Consider the following 25734-nt stretch of genomic DNA (forward strand, 5'->3'; position numbering starts at 1 on the left):
TTGATGATACAGAGATAGAAAGATATTTACAACAACAAAATATTTGTGAGCTTACAGAAAATCAAAGAAGAATTGAATCAATTAATTACTTCAGAGGAAATTTTCTTAGCAATTAAACAACTTAAAATCGGTAAAGCACCAGGAACAGATGGTTTAACAGCTGTTTATTATAAAATTTACAAAATGAGATGGTTGAACCACTTAAAGAGTTATTTAATAAAATTCAAATGGGAGGAGATGTTCCCCCTTCATGGAGGACAGCCTTTATTTCGTTAATACCGAAGGAAGATCGAGATGGTATTAAAGCAGAGAATTATAGGCCTATATCACTTTTAAATACTGATTACAAGATATTTACCAAGATATTGGCTAATAGATTAATGCCAGTGATGAATCAAATAATTCATAATGATCAGTCAGGATTTATTAAGGGTAGGCAGATGAGATATAATGTGAGGCAAATCGTAAATTTACTTGAATATTTGGAACGAAACAACCAAGTATTAGCGGCATTCCTTTTTTTGGATGCTGAAAAAGCTTTTGATAGATTGGATTGGCAGTTTTTGTTTAAAGTAATAGAAAAAATGCAATTTGGGGATTATTTTATTCGTGCAATTAAAGCAATATATCAGAAGCAAACAGCACAAATAATAGTAAATGGTGGGTTAACAGAAACTTTTAAAATTGAGAAAGGGACGAGACAGGGATGTCCCTTGTCCCCATTACTTTTTATTTTAACTTTAGAAATTCTTCTGAATAACATACGTGGTTCCGATCGAATAAAGGGAATTAGAGTTAAACATCAAGATTATAGATTAAGAGCTTTTGCAGATGACCTGGTTGTTACTGTATCTCAACCAATATACTCAGTAACTGGTTTAAAAGATATAATTGGTCAGTATGGTAAAGTATCTGGATTTAAGGTGAATCAGCAAAAGACAAAGATGATAACTAAAAATATGAATATACAACAAAAAGAAGAGTTAGAAAGAACTTCAGGTTTTGAAATCGTTAAAAAGGTTAAATATTTAGGAATATATATTACAGCTTCAAATGTTAAATTATACAAAAATAATTATGAGGTATTGTGGCAGAAGGTATGGAAAGAAATGGAGAGTTGGAAGAAGTTACAACTATCTTTGCTGGGAAGAATAGCGGCTATAAAAATGAATGTTTTGCCCAGGTTTTTGTTTTTGTTTCAAATGATACCGTGTTTAAGAATGATATTAAATTACAGGAATGGCAAAAGGGATTAGTAAATTTGTATGGATGGGCAAAAACCAAGAATAAAATTAAAAGTAATGCAGGATATAAGGAAAGGGGGTCTTAAAATGCCTAATTTAAAATTGTATTATGAAGCAGTTGTTTTATCATTAATTACTGATTGGATTAATTTAACTGAGGAAAGAGTTCTGAATATAGAAGGTTATGGTTTGTTATATGGGTGGCATGCCTATTTATTATATGATAAGAAAGTTGATAAAATATTTAAAAATAATATAATTAGAAATGCATTATTGAGGGTTTGGAGGAAATATCAATACAAATTAGATGGAAAGATTCCAATATGGGCAAACCGAGACACATGATAGAAAATATAAATATATATCAAAAGATGGAGGTAGTTACTTATAAAGAACTTCTTTGTATGGAAAAGGGGGAGTTACAATTAAAATCTAGAGAAAAGATGGGGGAAGAAGGGAAAAATTATACATGGTTCCAATATGGACAACTACAAGCTAGATGGAAATTAGATCAAAAAATAGGTGTTAAGCAAATTGAGGATAATTTGTTAAAACAAATGAGAGATCAAGGTCAACAGCATATTAAGAGGTTGTATAATGTATTAGTAGAAATAGATTCAGAGACTGATTTGGTTAAGGATTGTATGATTAAGTGGGCACAAAATTTTCAGCAACCAATAATGTTGGAAACTTGGGAAAGAATTTGGGTGAGGAATGTTAAATTTACACAAGCGCAAAATATGAGAGAAAATTTTATAAGATGTTTTATAGATGGCATTTAGACCCCAAAAAATTGTCATGTATGTATCCTAATGTACAGGCTAAATGCTGGAGATGTGATTGTGAAGATGCTACTTATTATCATATATGGTGGACTTGCAAAAAAGTTAAAGCATTTTGGATTAAAGTATGGTGGATCATGCAGAATATTTTGAAAAAGAAGATTAAGTTTACCCCGCAGTTCTTTTTACTAGGAATAATTATGGATTGTACAGCTATAGAGACTAAATTGATTCTGAACTTAATAACAGCATAAGACTTTTGATTGCTCAATATTGGAAGAAAGAAGAATTACCTACAATTGAAGAATGGACTCTTAAAGTATCAAATCTGGCAGAAATGGCAAAATTTCTGCTTACTTGAAAGACTATACACAAGAAAAATATATTTTAGAATGGAAAATGTGGATTGATTATATTCAAAATAAGTATCAGATAAAAAAATATCAAATAGCATATGAGTAAATTTAGGAAATAATTTGTATTAGATATATTTTTGAAGGAGAGGGGAATTGAGAGTGTGAATAAGCGTGGAGAGACTAGAGATTATAATTTAGGAATTATTTTAGATTATGATTGTTAGTTTTGATACCCTGCATTTTGTTCTGGGAAGTCGGGGTGGGGGTGGGGGTAAAGGGAAGGGAATTGGGGTTGAGGTTAGTGATGGAGTGATGGTTAATGTACAGGGATTATTGAAGATGTATAAATATAATTAATGTAGGGTCGGGTCTGACCAGTTGCCATTTTAGAACGGTGGGGAGGGAAAAAAGAGAGAGTAGGAGGTAGGAAAGAGGAGAAGAGGAAGAAAGAGGGGTAGAAGAGGGAGAAGAGTGTAGGGTGGAGGGAGGAGAGGAGGTAGATAAGAGAAGGAGAGGAAGGTTTGGAAAGTAAAAGAAGGTAGAAGAGGGAAGAAGGTTAAAAAGGGGGGTGGTGACTGGGCAGGCCCGACTAATTGTATATAACTGTACATTGGATGAATTATTTGATAAGATTGTAAAAATAAAACTTTTTTATAAAAAAAAAAAAAAAAAAGAAAATCTATCCAGACAAGCCAGAAATTTATGATGAACTTGCTTGAAGAAATAGGTGCCATTATTATTGGGAGAGTTGTAGCATTTCAACAGTCTAAGTGTGAATTCAAAACAATTCAGGAGCCAACTTTTGGGATAGGGCGACTTTGTGTCAGATTATTTAATAAATGGTCACAAAGCTACTGTTTACAGTACAGTACAGTACAGCTACTGTACTGTTTATAGCAGGGGGTCTCCAACCTTGGCAATTTTAAGATATGTGGACTTCAGCTCCCAGAGTTGAATTCTGAGGCTGAGGAATTCTGGGAGTTGAAGTCCACAAGTCTTAAAGTTGCCAAGGTTGGAGACCCCTGGTTTATAGGAATCCTGCTATCTTAAAATCTCAAACCAATATAAAATCTGCTCCAGATAATTCAAAAGTAAAACTTTAGCTTGGCTATATATTCCTTAAAGCAGGGGTCCCCAACCTTTCGGACCTCAGGAACCACTAAATTCATAATTTTAAATCCCGTGGACCACTAATATGATCTGCCTAATGACCAGCTGGGTGGGTGTGGCTAGGTAGTCATGTGACTGGGTGGGCATGACCAACTTGATGTCACTCACGTTGAGGAGCGCCTTGCTGGCCTCTACTCACCCCTCCCCTCCTACCCAGTCCTCCCCTACCTGCCTGGGCTCCTTAGGGCCCCAACAGAAAGCAGTTGTTGGAGCTAAGCAGCCACCACGAGAAAGAGTTGGCAAAACAGCTGGCTCAGTTCAAATTGGATCTGACCGAGAAGGAGGCTCAGCAGAAGCACCTCACTGTGGACTAGGAGCATAGGCTTTCCAAGCAGAGGGAAGACCTGCAGGAGTGCAAGGCCAGGTACTGGCGCCTGGAGGCTCAGCGGGCTGAGATGGTCAGCCAGTTCTAGGCCATGATGCACTCCCACTGGAATAGGGTCCTCCGGCTCTTCACCACCAGCAGCACTTCCCCCCAGCCTTCGCCAAAGCCCCACACCAGGAGGCTGAAGCAGACTCCAACCCACACAAAAAGACCCTGAAGGGAAAGACTCTGCAGCAACACAAGCGTTCATTGCACGTATCCAGTCCAGGGGCCATAGTTTGAGGACCCCTGATTTAGTGCAATATAAAAAATGCAAATAATTTTTCTGGGGGCCACCAAAACTTTCTCACGGACCACCAGTGGTGACTGCTGCCTTAAAGGACCAGTGAGTGAAAAACTCAGGGTCTCCAACAAAAGATTCAACATGTTTGTAAGATTAATGTTCTTTCATTAATTCATGAATCCCTAAATGTGATAATTTTTTTCATAAAGTCTGTGAAATAAATGTGTTTTCTATTTAAACAGCCACACGATGGCAGTATTTTATGGCAAGACATTTTCTACTGCAGAATGTGGTTTGCAGAAAATGTTACTTAGAAGTTCAGGAAAATTCAGATTTGCTGGAATAATTATGAAAGTTTAACAATACAAGACAAAAAAAGTGACACTGTTCTTTTTATGCTTTGAAGGTCACAATTTTTTCAGAAGGATGCCGCTTTTACAATGGTCAGCGTTGATCATTTTCTTTATTCACATTAAGTGTTATATCCTACATCTTAATGCATTTCTATGTTAGACTGAATTTTTAAAGTTTGGATTCATATCCATAAAATAATCTTGTTTGGTTTACATAATTACAGAAGTTTAAATACACTTGACAATTTATAAATTAGTTTTCTGTCAAATTATAAAATAGCCTGTGGCTGGCACTTAAAAACCTCTGGATAGTTACATTTCTTTCTCATCCAGCTGTTAAAATTTATCATTTGATGAACCTTTACTGATAAGCAACTGAGCACAGTGTCATTTCTCTGAAAATTGCCTGTTGGCTCTGTGCCCCAAAATAGAAACTTAAATCTAGAGTTGTCTTCTATACAGCAGAGGCTGACTGATCAGATTTTAATATTTAGATGTATTTATAAATAAAGCTGTTAGAGATATATTTTATGGACACAGTAATAAGATTAATATGTCAGAACAAAATAAGTTTATAATCTTTGGAAGAGCAAGTGTACAGAAGTTCAAATCAAAACTAAAAAGCATGTTAATTATGGCAAAACCTGGGATTTAATGTTGGCAGAAATTATGGCAGAAGTTGGGATTTAATGTTCTAGTTCACTACTTTGAGAACAAAAATTCTATCTATAGTTAATTTTTCTCCTCCACTTGTTTGGGGGAAACATGGCCAAAGTTTTGAGAATGGGGAAAAATGTATAAGCATAAGCATATTAATGTAAAGGAATTCTGCATAGGGACTTTTGTTCATAGCACAAGGAACTGCCCATCCAGAACTTGCATTTTTATTAATTTTAAAAAACTATTGATGGTTTTTCAACCATAAGTAAATGAGATTTGAATATCTATATTTAATCAGTTGCTTAGCTCTTAAATCATAAAATTAGTGCACACTGATGTCGCCAACTAATTACCATATGTTTAAAAGAAAATACAAATTATTTCTTTAATTAATACTGAAATTATAAATACACGGATGGCAAGGAAATTAATGGGAAAGGCATTTCTTATTTTGTATAAGATAGTACCTACTGTGAAGTATGAAATCCTTAAATGCACATTTTTGCAGATTTCACTAATTAAATGTGATTATTCAGCTGAAATTTTTCAGAGGCAGCAGTATTTTCAGTTTGAAATCATTTCTTGGAGCGAGATCACTTTATAATTCCTGTTAAATGGTAAAGTTTTCCCCCTCCTTTTATAAAGTACTAAAGAGTCTATTTAAATCATTAGATAGATTTTTTTTATTGGCCAAGTGTGATTGGACACACAAGGAATTTGTCTTGGTGCATATGCTCTCAGTGTACACAAAAGAAAAGAAAATTGTTCTGTGCTTTTAATTATATCACATAAGCCTTTGGAGTTTGAGATTCCTGAAAACATTCTAAGCATCCTAAGCAGAACATATTGAAGTGATTTATGTTTATAAATATTTGTGGACCTAGCGATAGAACTGCATTCATTTTGATTTAGTAGAAATCCAATCCCTGATAGCAAAGCTTTTTAGAAAAAAAGTATGTGATATAACAGGATTTCCAGGGGATAACATTCACATTTATTTTGCTTCACTGTTGCTTCAGTTCATTAAAGGTGTGCCAAGTTTTGAAGCCTAAAAAATTAGCTCAGATACAGACATAGTAATACCTGATTAGTGTAATCCTGTTGAAATTAATGGGAATTAACTTGCATTGCTAATAAGCCCATTGATTTATATGCTTTTGGTATGCAGTGTCTGGATCTGGTCCATTGTAAACAGGATTAATAATAGAATCATGAGTAAAAAAATCCCCGTGTGTAGGAAACAGTCTGCATCTATTACTTTAAACTTTGATATAGCAGGTAGTATATTTAATAACTGCATTAACTTGAATAATGGAAATGTAAATTAGGTTTGAGTTTCAAGTAAAAAGCTTCATTGATGGAATAAGCTTCATTGTGGGGCTTTGTATATAGGTTTTTTAATAAGGGTTTTTTAAAGGGGGGGAGGGTAGTGTCGGGTGGGGGGAAGAACCCGTCAGGGAGGGCAGGTCTAGTCCCGGAAACTGTTCCCGGCGTTTATCCATTAGGTCCGAGGGAGGGGGGTGAGGGGTACGTTCCAGAGGTGGAAGTTGGTTCCATCTGTACGGTAAGTGGGAGGGGCAGATATGGCGGAAGCAAGGGGCCATATCACTTTCTGGGAGCTCGTGCTCGCTGTTTAAAAGCGATCACGTGCTCCAGCCCCCCATTCTTTTCCCGTTCCCCGGTAGGCCAGGATCCTCAGAGCCCGGGCCTCCGGCTGATGTTATGTAATGCCCGGTCCGTGGTTAATAAAGCCCCCCTGATTTGTGACCTTATTCAGGGGGAATCCACGGACTTTATGGGCATTATGGAGACCTGGTTGGGCGCAGAAGGGGGTGTGCCCCTAGTTGAACTGTGCCCTCCAGGTTTCCGAGCATTCCATCAACCGAGGGCCCAGGGTAGGGGTGGAGGGGTAGCGGTTGTTATGAAAGAGGGTCTGGAGCTGAGAGAGACCACTGTTCCTCAGATAGCCGGCTGCGAATCCCTTCTTGTGAAGTGGGGCCATAATAATCAGATGGGTCTGCTGATCGCGTACCTGGCTCCTTGCTACGTGACTACAGCCCTGCCTGAGCTGCTGGAGGTGCTAGCCGGGGTGGCGGTGGAGATCCCCAGACTCTTGGTCATGGGTGACTTCAACTTGCCATCGGCCGGCTTGTCGTCGTCAGTGGTTCAGGAGTTCCAGGCTTCCATGACGGCCTTGGACCTGGTTCAAATAACTGATGGCCCTACCCACACGGGGGGATCCGCGCTGGACCTGATCTATATCTCTGGACAGTGGTTTAATGATCTGGTAGTAAGAGATTTAGTGACGTTACCGGTGTCATGGTCAGATCATTTTCTCCTCCGCCTAGACTTTCAGACCGCTACTCACCACCGCAGGGAGACGGAACCAATACGTTGGTTCCGTCCCAGGCGCCTGATGGACCCTGAGAGGTTCCAGACGGAGCTTGGGCCGTTTCCTGAGGATCTTGCCCACGGCACGACCGAAGAACTAGTTGCGGCCTGGGAACAGGCCGCGGCTGGGGCTTTGGACCGTGTCGTGCCTTTGCAGCCTCTGACCCGGCGCAGATCTCAATTAGCTCCTTGGTTCTCTGAGGAGCTGAGAGAGATGAAACGCCGGAGAAGACGCCTAGAGAGCGTTTGGAGGTCCAGCCGTTCCGAAGCTGATCGGACACTAGGTCTTTTTCAAGGACCTATCTAGTGGCACTGAGGGTGGCGAGGCGCTCCTACGCTTCCTCCCTCATTGCGTCGGCAGATAACCGCCCGGCCGCCCTGTTTCGGGTAACCCGTTCCCTCCTTCACCAGGGGGAGCGGGATGACCCCTTACAGGGACGTGCCGAGGAGTTTAATGGTTATCTATACGATAAAATCGCTCAGCTCCGGGATAGCTTGGACCAAGATTGCGATGATCCGGATGAGATGACTGAGGTGCGTCTTGTTGATACCGTTTGGGATGAGTTCGATTCTGTGACTCCCGAGGACGTGGACAGGCTGCTGGGGAGGCTGCATGCCACTACATGTTTACTGGACCCGTGCCCCTCCTGGCTGGTGCTGGCCACTCAGGAGGTGACACGAGGCTGGCTCCAGGGGATTATAAATGCTTCTTTGATGGAGGGGATCTTCCCCGCCGCCTTGAAAGAGGTGGTGGTGAGACCCCTCCTCAAGAAGCCTTCCCTGGACCCAGCTATTTTGGGTAATTACCGTCCAGTCTCCAACCTTCGCTTTATTGCGAAGGTTGTAGAGAGTGTGGTGGCGTGGCAGTTTCCTCAGTACCTGGAGGAAGCTGTCTATCTAGACCCGTTCCAGTCCGGCTTCCGGCCCGGGCACAGCACGGAGACAGCTTTGGTCGCGTTGGTGGATGACCTCTGGAGGGCCAGGGACAGGGGTTGCTCCTCTGCCTTGGTCCTGTTAGATCTCTCATCGGCTTTTGATACCATCGACCATGGTATCTTGCTGCGCCGGTTGGAGGGGTTGGGAGTGGGAGGCACTGTTTATCGGTGGTTTTCCTCCTACCTCTCTGACCGGTCGCAGACGGTGTTGACAGGAGGGCAGAGATCGACCGCGAGGCACCTCACTTGTGGGGTGCCGCAGGGGTCGATTCTCTCGCCTCTCCTGTTCAACATCTATATGAAGCCGTTGGGCGAGGTCATCAGTGGCTTTGGGGTGAGCTATCATCTGTACGCTGATGATACTCAGCTGTACTTGTCCACCCCAGGCCACCCCAGCGAAGCTGTCGAAGTGCTGTCCCGTTGTTTGGAGGCCGTACGGGTCTGGATGGGGAGAAACAGACTCAGACTCAATCCATCCAAGACGGAGTGGCTGTGGATGCCGGCATCTCGGTACAGTCAGCTGCAACCGCAGCTGACTGTTGGGGGTGAGTCATTGGCCCCGACGGAAGGGGTGCGCAACTTGGGCGTTCTCCTGGATGGACGGCTGTCGTTTGAAGACCATGTGGCGGCCGTCTCCAGGAGAGCTTTTTACCAGGTTCGCCTGGTTCACCAGTTGCGCCCCTTTCTGGACCGGGATGCCTTATGCACGGTCACTCATGCTCTCGTCACTTCTCGCCTGGATTATTGCAATGCTCTCTACATGGGGCTACCCCTGAGGTGCACCCGGAGACTTCAGCTAGTCTAGAATGCAGCTGCGCGGGTGATTGAGGGAGCACCACGTTGCTCCCGGGTAACACCGCTCCTGCGCAGTCTGCACTGGCTACCTGTGGTCTTTCGGGTGCGCTTCAAGGTTCTGGTTACCACCTTTAAAGCGCTCCATGGCTTAGGGCCCGGGTACTTACGGGACCGCCTGCTGTTACCTTATGCCTCCCATCGACCCGTACGCTCTCACAGAGAGGGTCTTCTCAGGGTGCCGTCCGCCAAGCAATGCCGGCTGGCGGCCCCAGGAAGGGCCTTCTGTTGGAGCTCCTACTCTGGAACGACCTTCCCCGGTTTCGCCAAATATCTGACCTTCGGACCTTTCGTCGGGAATTAAAAACTTATTTATTCATCCAAGCGGGACTGGACTGATTTTTTAGATTTTTTAAATTTCTAAATTTTAAATTTTAAATTTTTAAATTTTCTGTAATTTTATATGGGGTATTTTAGGTTGGTCAATTTGACGGTTTTAATTCGGCCACTATTGAATAGGTATTTTAAATTGATTTTTAACTTTGTATACTTACTGCTTTTTATCTTGGCTGTACACCGCCCTGAGTCCTTCGGGAGAAGGGCGGTATAAAAGTTTAATTAATAAATAAATAAATAAATAAATAAGATCTTTACTATAAGTAATTCTGGAAAAAATGAGTTATCTACTTATCAGCTCAAATGTTGAATTTATGAATCCTATTAATTTGTAAATTAATTTTTTATTTGTGATTAATGCTGGAACTGTAGTGTTCCTTTGTAGAAATAAATATCCCTAATACATATAATTTTAATAGAAGGATATATGTAAGTCTGACTGTATTTTCACAAGTTGATAATGATGTCCTCTGATATGTTACCTAGGAGTAAACAAAAAATATCAAATATATGGAGGTACCCTATTTTTTTAAAAAAAACAAATTGACATGTGGTAGTCCATTTCTAATTTCTACTTCTGTTTCAAAATCCAGGAAATTTGAATATAAGAAAGACTTGATAATTCATGCTACATGAGTAATAAGATCAGTAACCTGTATCCAATGCCTTTAGATTAAAGTGCACAACTTTCTATAGCTAGCTGTAGGTGGTTTGTGGTGGAACTGGATATATGCCTCGATTTTTATGCTTCTTGATCTCTCCGTGGCTTTTGATGCTCTTGATTATGATATCCTTCTGCATTGGCTCTAGAGTCTAGGGGTTAGAAATTGGGTGCACCTTTTTAGGGTGGTTCTTATCTTTCCTGCAGGGCTGATTCCAATCAGTGTTGGTTGGGGGAGAGAGGTCACTCCCCAGACCCTGCCTCAGGGCTTGACTCCTGTTCAGTAACTACAAATACTGGCCAAAGTATTGGTACATTCCCACTTTCTCCCAAAGAACCCCACTTTGGCTATGAAATAAATTGAAACTGGAATAGGTCAGTGGTATCCACAATTTTTCATTCCATATCCATGGTGCAGAGACCAGACTAAAAAGAAACATACCAATATACCATCCACAGGAACACTGCATCCAGGGTTGGGAAATTACAATGGTAATCAGGAGGCTAGTAGGGAATTCTGGGAGTGAAGTCCCTGCATCTTAAAAGTTGCCAAACTTGAAAATCACTGATTTACAATTGAGCCTTTGCTCAATTTCAAGCAATAACTATTTACTCAACTGCATCATTAAAAAAAGCTTGTCCGGCTTCCACTTTAACATATAACATAACATAACATCAGAGTTGGAAGGGACCTTGGAGGCCTTCTAGTCCAACCCCCTGCCCAGGCAGGAAACCCTACACCATCTCAGTCAGATGGTTATCCAACATTTTCTTAAAAATTTGCAGTGTTGGAGCATTCACAACTTCTGCAGGCAAGTCGTTCCACTGATTAATTGTTCTAACTGTCAGGAAATTTCTCCTTAGTTCTAAGTTGCTTCTTTCCTTGATCAGTTTCCACCCATTGCTTCTTGTTCTACCCTCAGGTGCTCTGGAGAACAGCCCAACTCCCACTTCTCTGTGGCAGCCCCTGAGATATTGGAACACTGCTATCATGTCTCCCCTAGTCCTTCTTTTTGTTAAACTAGACATACCCAGTTCCTGCAACCGTTCTTCATATGTTTTATCCTCCAGTCCCCTAATCATCTTTGTTGCTCTTCTCTGCACTCTTTCTAGAGTCTCAACATCTTTTTTACATCGTGGCGACCAAAACTGGATGCAATATTCCAAGTGTGGCCTTACCAAGGCATTATAAAGTGGTACTAGCACTTCACGTGATCTTGATTCTATCCCTCTGTTTATGCAGCCCAGTTTCCTTGAACACAATGCTTTATACACTGTTGTAAGTCGAGGATTACCTGTATAACGCTCAAACATATTATAAAGGTAAAAAAGCATTTTCACTTGTTTATCCCTGGTTTCTGATATTTATAGGTGCATTTCATTTGGATTCCTATACTATTGATTGGTTGTTCTTGATTACACAAATGTTCACATTATCCTTTTACTAACTCTTAATTTAGATAAATGAAGTTACAAGTTACAATAAAATTAAATGATATATCAAAGTAGAAATGTTGCTTAATATGGAACTCTTTATATTATTATAATCCTGTGAGAAGAGTTCATTAATGAAGACCATTCCCATCTCTATTACACTCTGAGAGGCTTGCCACACAGCTTAGTGAAGGTTAGATGGTCTTTAAAAATGGCAGTCATGGTAAGCATTTGGCACATATATGCTACGAGATGAACAAGACCAACTGTGACATTATCTTTGTTTGCCAAAAATAGCATCCTGGAAAGTTAAAGAAAAGCTTATTATGCTTGGTAACCTCTCCTGTGTCTGCTGCAGAATCCATCAAAGAAAGACTCTGTGGCATTAGGATGCAGCTTCCCCTTTCAAGGTCTGCCTAAAGCTCAGACAATTGAAACTCAATACACAGTCAGCAACAAAAGGGAAGGAATAAATAGCTTTGACATGGCCCTGACTGAGGTGGTATTGAAACCTGGTCCTATGCACATGTACTCGCCCTGCAAAAAATAAAGTACTCAGCAAAACTAAACTGCTTTCATAAGCAGCCTCCCCGCCCTCTTGTTTTTCATATATGGCAGAATAAGTAAGGAGGACGTACTAAAGCACTAGGTGGAGGCTATACAATACCACCATTGCAGTGGTGGGTTGCTACTGGTTCACCACAGATTGGGCGAACCGGTAGCGGCAATGGCGGGAGGCTCTGCCCACCCACCCAGACATCTCTGTGCATGTGCAGAGCGTGCACGCATCCATGAGCGAACCAGTAGCGACGGGATTTGAAACGCACTACTGCCCCATTGGCTATTGAACTAACCCATTCTTTATATTTGCACAATACATTGGACCCTAAACTAATAGACTCGGTTTGTGCAGCATACTAAGACACAAAACTTAAAGTTAAAGTTAAACTGAGCATATAACATGATCTGAAATATGTAAACATCTGATTAGGTATGTTGTGTGAATACAGCTTAAGAAAATCAATTAATCCATTAGCTTCATATTGCCACTCTGGGCCCAGCAGAAAAGGCTTCCAGACCTTAGTCCCAGACAGTGCTTGAAGGCTGTTGGGTCTGGTAGTTGGAATGAAATAGGCTAAAGGTTAAAGTTGAAGCCAAGCAAGACCAAATTGCTCAGTTTATGAGCTTCAGCACTGCCTCTGAGGGAGCAGGCCCATACCATGGGGGTTCTCTTGGACTCCTGGCTGCTGCTAGATGGTCAGATGGAGGGTGTGACCAGGAAACATTTGCTTACCAATTGCAGCTCTTCCTCGAGTAAAAGAATTTGGCTGCAGTGACTCATGTCCATATCATTGTATGGTTAGATTCCTGCACTGCACACTGTAGTTGGTATAAAAAACAAAAGCCTGCTTGGTGACTGCACTAGTTGCTATAATCCGTTACATATATCTCTCAGATCCTGCATCTCAGATCCAATAGCCTCTGAGAGCAATTTAAAGTACTAGTTCTGATGAACAATGTGACTTTCCAGAACTACATATTACATATATCCAAGCAATTTCATCAGTCTGAGGGGGTCTTCATAACAGTCATGCCTATTATTGTGAATGAAGGTGACTAAGGTGCTTAGGCTATGGAATAGGTTATTGTATCTTCAATATTTTGTTGTTTTTTTGGGTTTGATTCTAAACTTCTGATGTTACTAGGGTTGCAAGTTCATTTTATTTTATTTCATTTGATTACATAGTATCTGTTTTTGTAATTGTTTTTATTATGGACATTTTATTGTATTTTATTTAGTAAACTGTATTACCGTATATACTCGAGTATAAGCCGAGTTTTTCAGCACGTTTTTTGTGCTGAAAAACGTCCCCTCGGCTTATACTCGAGTATATACGGCTTATACTCGAGTTTTTTTTTTTCTTCTTTTTTTCACATTATACCGGATGGTGCAAACTTGGCGGGCTTTTGCATTAGCGCGGGGAAGCCCTGCCGGTGCAGTGAGAGGCGGGCGGGGAGCCGCCAGCCTTCTCGGCTGAGGGAGGGAGGCTTTCCCTGACCGGTAGCTGCCTCATTTCCCTCCCTCGGCTTATACTCAAGTCCCCAGTTTACCCCAGTTTTTTGGGGTAAAATTGGGGACCTCGGCTTATACTCGGATCGGCTTATATTCGAGTATATACGGTACTTTTTTAAAAAACAAAATGAAATATATTTTAATAAGAAGATTACTAATATTCAGACTTTGTTTTTAATGGTCACTCATATTTAAAAGCTACTGCAAGCAGGAAACCCATAGTTTTCTTTTTTTTAAAAAAAGTGAAGGATCATCTTTTTTAAAAAACTGTGTGTGTTATTTCCAGTCCATAACAATGCAGCTGCAATAGCAGAGAACCAACCTTTATAGTAAAGCTGGCTTGCAGGTTTGCCTATTATTGTTATAGATCATCTTGGCTTGGCACCTCTTTAAAGGTTAATAACTTTTTTTTTAATTTTATACACTTCAGTGATATGGACATCCAGGTTCCCCTGATATACAGTAGTTAATAAGGCATTGATAAAATTAGTATAAATGAAAGGAACAAAATAACATATAGGGCAATCCACAGATAGAATAGTATATAATTATTTATTGGCCAAGTGTGATTGGACACACAAGGAATTTGTATTTGGTGCATATTCTCTCACTGTACATAAAGAAAAATAAAATATATTCATCAAGAATTACAAGATACAACAATTAGTGATAGTCATAGGTTACTAAAAATGGACAATTGGGATCATAGCGTCTGATTTAGCTAGTTCCCTCTTATAATTTTCCAAATCTGATTAACCCTTTGGAGCTGCTATTGTTTGTCCCTAGAACAAAATATATAATTCCTGGTAAGAGAGAACAACATATACAGCATTTAATAACTATAGCAGAATTAAAATGAAATATATATGGGAGAATCGGCCTTTGCAGGTAAAACACTGCAGAATTTCATATTCTTTTTGTTCTCAAGTGGATTCATTTGTGCATTCAGTTGCAAGTTACCAAATTTGAAAATATTTACAGATCCCTTACATCCTGGACATAAAATGTTTCAACTCCTACCATCAAAACGACGCTACAGAGCATTGCACACCAGAACAACTAGACACAAGAACAGTTTTTTCCCCGAAGGGCATCACTCTGCTAAACAAATAATTCCCTCAACATTGTCAAACTATTTACTAAATCTACACTACTATTAATCTTCTCATCATTTTCATCACCAATCTCTTTCCACTTATAACTGTATGACTGTAACTTTTTGTTGCTATCATTAAGGGTTAAATTGCAACCTATGACCATCATTTGTGTTGTAAACATTGTACCTTTGATGTATTTTTTTTCTTTTTTCTTTTTCTTTTATATACACTGAGAGCATATGCACTAAAACAAATTCCTTGTGTGTCCAATCACACTTGGCCAATAAAAATTCTATGAAAAAAATTTGGAATTGTTAAATGAGATACATCATGAATATATGAAATTGCACTGATGTGCCAGGTATCACATTGTGTTATAATTCTTTGATGTTTTAATGAGGTAGCCTTTTACTATTCTAAGAGGTATAATTGAGAACCAACCAATCAAAGTTGGAACAAAATTTCAAATAATGTATTTGATTGTGTTCAAGTTACATATGTTACGTGTTAACTATAGACTGAGACGAATTCATCCTAGGGCTTTGCAACCCATTAATGTTGACTGTAACAAGTGGGGATTTGTTTCAAATGCATTGAAATGGCCCATCTAATATGAGGTGATGATGTCATTGCTTAAAGATAGCTAAATAAAGATAAAGCAATTGTTCTATTTTTAAGAAAGAGATTTTATATCCCTACACTTGAGCATCCTGGAACTATTTAGATTGAAACACAGAAGAAAATAACACCTAGCAGCCGTTGAATTCAAAATTTCCCTGTGGTTACCAGCTTCAAGAAAAATATAAAAGACAAATAAACTCCATTATCTCTAGTTTATTTTCAGTAAGAAATGCTGCAGTTAAAGCCAGCAAAGCTAACCCCCCTAATGCATCCATCTATTGTTCAAAGTACAGGACAACAATTGGAGGGTGTTCTGGCTGACTAAAAATAGAAAGGCAGCTGCTGTTGTCGGTTTCTGAGTAACTGAGAATAAAACAATGCTCAAGTATTGTCTGCATTACTGGAGTAGTGACATTGGAATCACTTCCAAAGGACCCAAGGGATGGATCAGCAAGTTATTTATAAATGGATGTCATTTTTTCCCCCAAAGTCATTCTACTTCCTTAGAATTCTTCATTGTTCTTTTTTTAATCCATTATTTTCCAAAAAATTTGGTGGTGGTCATGATGGCCAAATATATAATGAATGAGGTGAGATTAAAAAGGCAACCATTTCAAATTAGAAATAAACCAGTGGATTTAAGAGAACTCTCAAGTCATTTCTGTCTTGTGGGGAAATCATGAACATGTTCATGTATTTTACGAGAACAGTACAAAAATGGTTATGCCTTTGCCTTCTTCCAGAAAGTGTGTTCAATTTCCTAGACTAACCTGCTACTCTGGGCTTTCCTGATAGTCTCTCTAATCCAAGCAAATATTAAACAGATCTAACCCTGCCTAATCTTTTTTAAAGCCAGCCCCTTTCTGCTTTCTGAAATACAGGTACTCCTCAATTTACAACAGTTCATTTAGTGAGCATTCAAAGTTATACTACTGAAAAAATGACTTATGACCTTCTTTCACACTTACGACCATCGTGGCATTACCATGGTCATGTGATTGAAAATTCAGATGCTTGGCATCTGACTCATATTTATGACAGTTGCAGGGTCCTAGCGTCAGGTGATCACCTTTTGCAATCTTCTAAAGAGCAAAGTCAATGGGGAAGTCAGATTCACTTAACAACCATGTTATTGATGTAACAACTACAGGGATTCACTTCACTGTGGAAAGAAAGGTCATAAAATGGGGCAAAATTCACTTAACAAACCTCACTTACTAACATAAATTTTGGCTCAATTGTGACCATAAGTCGAGGACTGTCTGTATTGTCACATCCCCAGAGAATTCCAAATGAATCACTTTAGGAAGACTGAAAAAAATCAAATAAATAACATCAAGCACAAAAATTCAATAGTTCAAATTGTCTGAATAGTTAAAATGAGGTTTGGATTATTCATGTATGGTACCCATTACTTCTGGGGGTGGCACGGTGGCTCAACGGTTAGGATGCTGGGCTTGTTTGTGGGAAAGCTGACAACCCAGGTTTGAGACCTAAGTGCCTTATGACACCTGATCTTGATGTTATCCCTCTGTTGATGCAGCCCAAGACTGCATTGGCTTTTTTTGGTAGCTGCAGCACATTGCTGGCTCATACTTAAGTGATGGTCTACCACTCTACCTAGATTTTTACAAAGAGTTAGTCTCACATATTCTGTACCTATGCATTTGGCTTTTCCTACCTACATGTAAGGCCTTACTTTTCACACCACTGAACTGCATCTTGTTGGATTAGGGTTAGGGTTAAGGTCATAGCCTTCCAATACAAATACAAAAGAAATGAAAAGAAAAGAAATCCCTATCCCCGGTTAAATATGTGTAGAAACATGGTTTCTCCTTGATTTAACATTGTACCATGTTGATCGTTGAACTTAACCACAAATTGTTAAAAGCTGGAAATTTAGGAATCTTTCGTTGTGTTTGCATATCCCAGTCAGGATAATAGTTTCATCCTGTATGTCTTTCTAGAAACAAGTAAAGTCAGCTTAGAAAAAAGCCAGTCTGTGAGAATTGTTTGGGGGAGGTGAGGTATAAGTTCAGAGCAAATAGCAAAAAGAAATTTGGGTTCATTGTGCCTTGTGTTTGCCCAGAGGTTAAACTGCTCATAAACCAATACGTCGTGTTCTGGCATTGCATGCATGATAATCTACAGCAACTGTATGTTTTATACGGGTGACACCCAGCTGCACGCCTGGAATTTGACACGTGCTGCTATTCAAAATAGCATTTAAGAAAAAAGACCTTAGAATAACTGCGGTTCTTTAGAACAAGCAGTAGTGCTAGCTACAAGTGTCTAGTATACAACAAAGGCCTTAATTACACTGTCCAGAAAGGACTTTAAAAATTCTTAGCTGCCATCTTTTTTGCAAATGAATTAAGAACTTTAGCAGCTAACTTTCACGGAGAAGCCCCTGCTTGAAGTCAATTGTCCCCACTAAACAGAATTCCAATGATCCCCTGCAATGTAGCTAAGAAAAGACTTTCTTCTATGTCTCTTTCTGGTTTACTGTACATTCCTTTGGAAAAAGATAATATATTTGGCAAATGCAGCTCATCTCTCAAAATATTTATTTATTTTTATTTATTTATTAAATTTTTATACCGCCCTTCTCCCGAGGGACTCAGGGCGGTGTACAGCCAAAAGATAAAAAACATAAAAAATATACAATTAAAACAACAATTTAAAACCGAGCATATTAGAAAAAAGGCCAATTAAAAGATTTAAAATTTAAAATTACAGACCCTAAAATGATAAAACCCCAGTTAAAATATTTAAAAATATTTTAAAATATTAAAAATATTAAGTCAGTCCTGCTTGAATAAATAAATGCGTTTTCAGCTCACGGCAAAAGGTCCGAAGATCAGGCAATTGACGCAATCCAGGGGGAAGTTCGTTCCAGAGCGTAGGAGCTCCCACAGAGAAGGCCCTTCCCCTGGGGGCCGCCAGCTGACATTGTTTGGCGGACGGCACCCTGAGAAGACCCTCTCTGTGTGAGCGTACGGGTCGGTGGGAGGCATGAGGTAACAGCAGGCAGTCCCGTAAGTACCCGGGCCCTAAGCCATGGAGCGCTTTGAAGGTGGTAACTAAAACCTTAAAGCGCACCCAAAAGACCACAGGAAGCCAGTGCAAGCCGCGCAGGATCGGTGTTACATGGGAGCAGCGAGATGCTCCCACTATTACCCGCGCAGCTGCATTCTGGACTAGCTGCAGCCTCCGGGTGCACTTCAAGGGCAGCCCCATGTAGAGAGCATTGCAATAATCCAAACGGGAAGTGACAAGAGCGTGAGTGACCGTGCATAAGGCATCCCGGTCAAGGAAGGGGCGCAACTGGCGAACCAAGCGTACTTGGTAAAAAGCCCTCCTGGAGACGGCCGCCAAGTGATCGTCAAACGACAGCCTCCCATCCAGGAGGATGCCCAAATTGCGCACCCTTTCCATTGGGGCCAATAACTCGCCCCCGACAGCCAGCTGCGGCTGCAGCTGGCTGTACCGGGGTGCCAGCATCCACAGCCACTCCGTCTTGGAGGGATTGAGCTTGAGTCTGTTTCTCCCCATCCAGACCCGTACGGCCTCCAGACACCGGGACAGCACTTCGACAGCTTCGTTGGGGTGGTCCGGGGTGGAAAAGTACAGCTGCGTATCATCAGCGTACAGATGGTAACTCACCCCGAAACCACTGATGACCTCACCCAACGGCTTCATATAGATGTTGAACAGGAGAGGCGAGAGAATCGACCCCTGCGGCACCCCACAAGTGAGGCACCTCGCGGTCGATCTCTGCCCCCCTCCTATAAGCTGGAGAGATGCTAGTTATAGCTAACATTCATCTGTTTTCAATACAATAATTTATTTTGTTTTATTTTGGATGCAATAGTTTTTTGGACCAATAATATTGACAGGATGTCAGAAAGTTCATTTGAATTATCCCACCTTTGGAATATGTAACAGAAAATCTGGCCATAACAAATAAATGATTAATCATCTAAATCGTATTAGTCTCTTTCTCTTGGCAAAGCCTACACATTTAAACAAGGGCAAGCTTTTCTTTGGCATCCTTTTCAAAATGGATGTAGAATGTAGCTAAATTGAGGCATAGAATAAATAAGATAATGAAAGATATGATTGCATGATCTTCTTCATTTAATTTTTTCCCCTAATAATAATAAGGTATTTAATTTGTATGCTGCCTGACTCCTAATGACTCTGGATGGCTCACAACAATCAAACCAAGAAATTACAACACTGTAAAATAAATAAAAGCTAAAGAAATAAAATGGTCAAAGCCTGGATAAAGAACCAGGGCTTTTCTACCCTTCTATTCAGATTTCAAGGGAACCTCATTTCTGAGCATTGGAAAATTACTAGGGCTCTGTTTAATTTCATAAAGATGCTTTGAAATACAATGGTGCATATATAGACAACTTTTTTTAACTAGCTGTGACTTTTCCCAGAACTTGTGGTAACAGTGGAGGGTAGCCACTTGGAAAAGTTTCTGACAAGTGCGACATTCGTGCTCAGAAAAATGTTTCGGAATCAAATATGTAGAGTTGCACAACTCTAGAAAACATCAAAGTACACTGTATATATGCTAATTAGCTGTCAAAATTCGGAATGATCTCTGTTAACTTATTCTAATTTCACTTATCTTGCCTGGAGAATGTTAAAGTATCTATTTTAAATCAACGAGACCTCAGTGTGATTATTTTCCTGGGCTGTGCTTGAGGAATTTTAAAACACTTAAGGTTATCATCAGAAATAGCTTCCAAAATGTGAAACCTTGCTGTAACAGGAAGCAAAACTGGGTCTGGTACAATGTATAATACCAAGTAATACTATCTGCTGCCATCAGAAATCAAAATCTAATTTCACCTAGGGAAATGTGCTCTGATAATAATAAATTGAGGTAAAATCACGAACAGTAATGTAATTTGAAATGCCGAATGGTCAAACCAGTGGGAGCCATCAAGATGAAGCCTACAAGTATCTGAGCGTTTTTCAATTGGATAAGTTCAAGCATGGATAAGTTAAAACGGTGATTAATGAAGAATATACAATCTACATAAATGCCACTATTTAAATAATGCTTAGGTCATTTGAATTAGATTAGGTCATTTGAATTATCCATCTCCTATAGTTGTCTCATACATTCCAAAATATTCTCCTTTCAATCCAAATCAGGATAATTTTATAATTGTAAACATTTTTCAATTTATCCTTTTCTTATAACTATGATTAAAAAAATCTTCCGTTTCTTTCCATTTTTCTTCAACATTATCTTCATCAGCATAACATTTAGCAAATTATCAGGTCAAGCCAAGTCACTTTGTTACCTGAAACCACAAGCAAATTGGCATATCTCCACATCCATGGAAGTTGAATCTTGCTTGTGCCAGGACAGCATCCTCCGTACAACCAAAGAGTAGTTTAGGGAGTGAAAAAGAAATTCATGTAGTCTATAAGGACATGTCCTCCAATGGAGAAGAATTGTTGAGGGGGTTCAGGATGGTGTGTAGGATTCCTGACCTTCCAAAAAGAGGTCAAAACATGATTCTGCAGCCTTGTGTGGAGAACCCAAAGGAATATGCAGTCATGGAGCTGGTTGGTGCCATAAGAGCCTTCCCTTGGTCTTCATAAATCAATTTTAACAGGATTAAAATTGCCTCAAATATTTTCTTACCTCTTCAAAAAAATTTTTTATAATTGTATAATTTTTTTTAAAAAAATAAATTTTAAATTATTTTAATTCTCATATACTGTTTTATATTTTTATATTGTATTGTGTATCACCCAGTGTCCCTCTTTGAAGAAAATGGGTGTTTCAGAAATGCCAAAATATAAATAAATATAAATATTGCAATTACCCATCCCATCCCCCTCCCATCCCCCTCCCATCCCCCAGAATCTGCTACCTGAGCATAAAATACTACAGAGTCATAAAGGAGTCATAGTTGTTCTTGGTACCATTAATATGGCCCCAGGGTTGGGGGGTGAGGAAAGGATGAAAGGATGTGAGATCTCTGAACACTGCTGGATAAGTGTCCAGTCTTACAAAATGGAAACATGCTTGAAATAGCTTCTCCATAGATTGCCACTATCTAATCTCTGAGTTAGCCTCCTTGCTCCAGTCACTTCTCACAGCAGCTGATAGACAAGATCTGTTGAGTGCAGAACCTTTCAGCAAATGACCCAACAGCTTGCAGTTGTCTCACTTCCTGCATCTAATCAGAGCTTCTTAACGGAGAAATATTTCTTCAGAGGGGTGTCTGGTAATTAGCAATAGCATAACAGTCCTCCTTGGGATTTCATACAACCCATGTAACCTGAGATGGAATTCTCCATCCATAAAAGCCTTACAAACCTTTGTTTCCCACCTGGTATGCTGGCTTCTTTAAAGAAGATGTAACTGCTGTGGTTTTAAGGTGCTATATTTAATTTGTGTATTACCGGTATTTATTAGATACATTGTATTTATATCCAGCCTTCCTGTTGAGAGCTCAAGGTCATTTATATAGATTTTTCTCTAATTTGATCCTCATTACAATAATCTTGTGAGCTATGTTGGGAAATAATGACTGCCTCAAAATCACTGAGTGAGGTCCATGATAAAGTGGGGACTAGAACCAGTCTCCCAAGTTGTAAATGGAATACCTTAACTAGCACTGCATATTTAGTATGCATAGGTATAGTATACATGTGTCGTTCTCTCTATACATACCCGATTACCTTAAAGTTTTGTAAAGTTTTTGGATTTCTCAGATCAACTATCTGCTGATGTTTATGCCACTGCTAATATAGAGACAGATGTAAAATGTAGAATAGAGCAAATATATCAAAGGATATATTCCTAACATATTATCCTCAGAAAAGATATAAAATTGGCATTATCTGAGATGAAATATTTAAAGTTAATCATGGATCCTATATATGCTAAATGCATTCATTTATTTGCTTGGCTATCTTTATATTACTTTAAAGTTTAAATCCATTATTAATTTACATATATACTCATACAGTATATAAGCCCATCTGCAGATAAACTGAACCTGATTTGTTAGGTACATTTTGGCACCTAAAATTCCTGGCTTATTCACAACTTTATAAAAATAAAAACCCCAGGAGATTTTGAAGGCCCATTTCCACAATCATTTAACTCAATGAAATTAAAAGACTATATACTGTAACTCTCCAATTCCTATTCAAGTTTCACCCCAACTGGAACATTAATTATGGCTTTATTTGATTTTCAAACAACACTATCTGCTACCATAATACCTTAACAATTTAACAAAGGCCATATATTTTATTTTATTAAATGCAGAGCCAATCAATCCCTATGACCCTGGACATACAATAGAAGCAAAAGGCCATTCACTGTTTCAAGTCTTGTCAACATTGTCCAATGTCAAACAAGTAGCCATGATGAATATTAAGCCAATGTGCTTATCTCAATGTTGTTGGCTGCCACTAATTCATTTTGTCATTTAAAATATAGCAGCAGTAGTGTCAAATTCACTTACTGGGAAATATTTTCTTTTGTTCAACTCTCCAAAAGGGAGAACAAAGTGCAATCTCAAGATTGTTTGCAGGTCACCTATCAGAAATCAAATCTTACTGGGGTCTCTGCTAGACAAAGGTCTACTCTAAATAATAATACATTTTCATATTCACCCAACTGGGAATGTTTCAAGAGTATGTTCCCCTCCCCTCATTCAATTGTGTCTGATGCTTTGAGAAATCCTCGACAAGTCCCTATAGTTTTCTTGGCAAGGTTTTTCAGAAGTGGTTTGCCATTGCCTCTTTCCTAGGGCCAAGACAAAGTGACTAACTCAAGGTCACCCATCTGGCTTCAGGCCCAAGGAAGAACTAGAACTCACAGTTTCCTAGTTTCTGGTCTGATGTCTTCACCACTACACCATAGTGGTTTTCTAGAAGATGTTTAAGTTTAAAGGGAAAAGAGTTTTTTCAGTAGTCTCATGTGTATTAGTTTATACATACTCACTAATGCTATCCAAATATATTAAGGAATTATCTAGAGTGTGTACCTTCCATTTATAAATTTGTTAATTTACCTACAAATTAAAAGGTGGAATTAATACCATTGGTTGAATGCCAAAAAGTACTTCATTTTTCCATCTGCACATCCCTTTTCCTTTGACACAGAACTTTCTTGGTAGCAGCTAGTAGAGTTTAGCAATTCCCAAACCATAGTGCAAAGCCATCCTTCAGCAAAATACAATTCCTGTTAAAACTCTGCATCACGGCATTGTCATTATTTTATCCTATGCTCTAGATCTGCTTATCTCTTTGCCTATCTTTTGGCATTTAGATAACCTGAAAACTCATAATATATGCTTTGTTGGACTAGAAAAGAGGCAAATATTTTCCATTGTAATGAACACTGCTTTGTAAATCAGCAACTTTATCCTAATATTTAGTCTCTCTCTCTCTCTCTCTCTCTCTCTCTCTCTCTCTCCCTCCCTCCCTCCCTCCCTCCCTCCCTCTCCCTACCATGAAAAATCAGAACCACAGCTACAGTATGGTTGGGTTTGTATCTGGACCTTGAGATTGCCAGAGGCATTGGCTGAAGAAAAATATCACTGTGGGATCCTTTTCAAAAAACTACCTTCTTGATAGGTATTGAGGCTTGCCAGAGGTTGAAAGACTGATAAAGGTAGATGAACAGAAGGTTCTCATTTAACCCATTTTTAAAGAATGGCTTGGAACTCAAAGTCTTGTGCTGCCTCAAGAGTGTCTCTCTCCCTGCCTTTGTGATTGTCTGACAATATGGGGTAAAAATAACCAGCCTGCATCGGCAGAGAGATAAAAGTTTGCCTTTTGTGTCTCTATGGGCAGTAGGATAGCAGCACCAATGGAGCTGTGTGGATATGACACATGGGAATTTCTGACATATCTCTCCCTATCCTGACCTTGACAGGCACAATAAAAAGGGGCCTCACGGCACACACACACAGAGTCACTCAGCCCCATAGCCCAGGTTGGTAATAAAAAGCATGTCTGTGTTGCACGTCTGTCCTGTCCTGAAGCCCTGCTTTCCTTAGTGCATTCTTTTTTTTTTTTTTTACAAAAAGGGAAGTAGAGGAACATGAACTATTGTCTGGAAGACAAACTTGGGATTCATAATATGGCTAATGGGACTATGACAAGACTGTACACTTACAATGTGTGGAAAGTCATGGGTGGAAGCAGGTGTAATTGAAATTGTGATTGTTTCAGTATGAATGTGTGGATGTGAAGATATTATCTGTTGCTATAGCAAGGCTTAGTAACAATAGCACTAGTTGGGGCTTATAAAATGAGTGATGTTAATAATCTTCTTGCAGTCACCATAAATTTATCTTAATAGTTCTGGGGTGTGTGTGATAGAACAGATGCTTAGGCTTTAAATAATACCTTGTAGTATTACTTGCCACTGTTGTAACCTATCACACAGGATGCTAACTCAGACAAATTCCTTTGAGGTGTAAGCTGGCAGAGAAATGAAACTAAGTTAATTTACAGCCTATTGGTGGGGTGCTCATTAAATACAACTTGACCAACGAGTAATTTTTTTCTGGGATGCGGGTTGTCTTTCAAATAAACCTAAAGTAGTTGCATCTTGGTCTGATTTTTGAAATTATACAATGGGCATACATTCTTGATTATTTAATATAATCTCTCTATGCTTTCTGATTTTATATAGTTAAAAAGTAAATGGAGTAATGATAGGAATAAAAAAAATGTATTATATAATTAAAATTAGCACATATATGTAGCTAGATTTATAATTTGGAAATCTAAATAAATGCAGTGTATAAATATTAGAACACTATTTTTAATTTATAGAATACATAAGTTTGCATGCTTTCATATCATCCAGTTTTCATATCATCCAGCAATTAAAAGATTGGTGAACCATTACAGGAGAGATTAATGTGGTTTGGCTGTATTATTGTCTAAAATGTATCTTGCTTTTGTTTTTTTGTTTTGTCTTTTTATACTCTAGGGTATTTGGCTGATCTGTTTGCTGCTGACTAGACTTTATCCTTCCAGTAGTCAATATGAGTAGGATGGACAGGGATGAATTAGGGGAGGCTGCCGAGTACCTCCGGAAAAGTTATGAGGAGATGATGAAGTATCAGACTATGGCATTTGATGGTAAG

General features: G+C 39.3%; 1 long non-coding RNA gene across 1 annotated transcript; it reads left to right on the forward strand.

The window, feature by feature from the left end:
• Positions 1 to 24438: 24438 nt before the first annotated feature.
• On the forward strand, positions 24439 to 25734 carry LOC131196296 (uncharacterized). Its single transcript, XR_009154691.1, has 2 exons — positions 24439 to 24569; positions 25578 to 25734. It is a non-coding gene; the product is annotated as an uncharacterized LOC131196296 (long non-coding RNA).

The sequence above is a fragment of the Ahaetulla prasina genome, chromosome 3 (assembly GCF_028640845.1).
Source record: "Ahaetulla prasina isolate Xishuangbanna chromosome 3, ASM2864084v1, whole genome shotgun sequence".
Classification (NCBI taxonomy): domain Eukaryota; kingdom Metazoa; phylum Chordata; class Lepidosauria; order Squamata; family Colubridae; genus Ahaetulla; species Ahaetulla prasina.